Below are 1,233 nucleotides of genomic sequence, written 5' to 3' on the forward strand. Positions count from 1 at the left end.
TCAGCCTGGGGCTGCTTGGAGGACTCCCAGCCGTGCTAAAGAGAGATAGGCCTGCAACACACCCGCCTTCTGGTGCGTCTTTTTTCAATGGACTGAATGAAACCGGCCCATGGTCTCCGGTCTCCTAAAGGGGTGTGAGAAAACTAGTCGAAGAATTGTAGGCCCAGACATTTGGTTTTAGTGCTCTGTTTGGTCAGCAACCATAAGAAGTATCCCAGCGAGTCATCACACACAAACATTTTTAAAGCAGCCCTCAATTGCAGGACATTGATTTTTAGGGAGGCTTTGGTGGGGTTGAGGTTGAGGAGTAGTCTTACCGCTATTCTCAAAGAAGGGAACCAACTCATCTTTTTCACGAAGAAGAAGCTGCAAAATATTCTTCCAGAAATAAAAACGAACACACACACACATGCAGAGAGAGAGAGAGAGAGAGGTCTGAGCTCCATGCCAAGTACAGCTCTGAAGCCATGTGAACTTTTCTCTCATGCATTTGTCAGCCTGACTCCAAACCATTTGATTCTTTCCTCATTTTGCGTCTGTTCAGTCTGTTTTTAGTTAGTTGGTTCTTGGCATAGCTTCCGTTGGAGCTGAAAGTGCCTGTTCTTTTTTTTTCTTTTTTCATTTCTTTCAAAACTTTTTCTTCTTTTTTAGTATTTTTTTCTTGTGGACTCTGCAAAAGAAAAAAGCTAAACCAGAGCCAAAGGAAGGTGGATCTGTGGAGCCGCCCTGTCCGTCCCCTTGAGCCATTGTGCATCTTGAGAGAAGGGTCTGAGAAACAGCACAGAGCTGGGCCCATAAATGCAAAACACCCGGTGCAGCCTGAGTCCCACTTCCGGGGAGAGTCTGTAGCTTCCCTGAATCTTGCCTTGTGAACAGGTTCAGTCTATACTGCTTTTTTGGGTGGAGAATTTCCTTCAGGAGAAAACCCCAAGTGGTGTTTTCAAAACCGTTCTCTCAAGACCCAGAGAGTATAAGTGATCGCGGTGGTGGCGCATGATGCCTTAAAAGGGGATTTCGACTCCTATCGACCATGGGCTGCAGACTAGAATTCTCCATGGGGGTGCCCGGGCCGCAATCATTAGGGAAACGCATTCATCAGGCCTTTTCTCCCTTGGTCTCTAGTGGGTTCAAGAGGCTGACTTTTCGCTTAGCAGCCCAAGACTTAACCAGGGCCGCTCCAGAGGCTACTATATTCACTTATTTATTTCTATAAGTCTTGCTGGAGCTCTGCCA

Source organism: Echinops telfairi, unplaced genomic scaffold, assembly GCF_000313985.2.
Source record: "Echinops telfairi isolate 266 unplaced genomic scaffold, ASM31398v2 ScPeMD7_7424;HRSCAF=8462, whole genome shotgun sequence".
Lineage (NCBI taxonomy): Eukaryota > Metazoa > Chordata > Mammalia > Afrosoricida > Tenrecidae > Echinops > Echinops telfairi.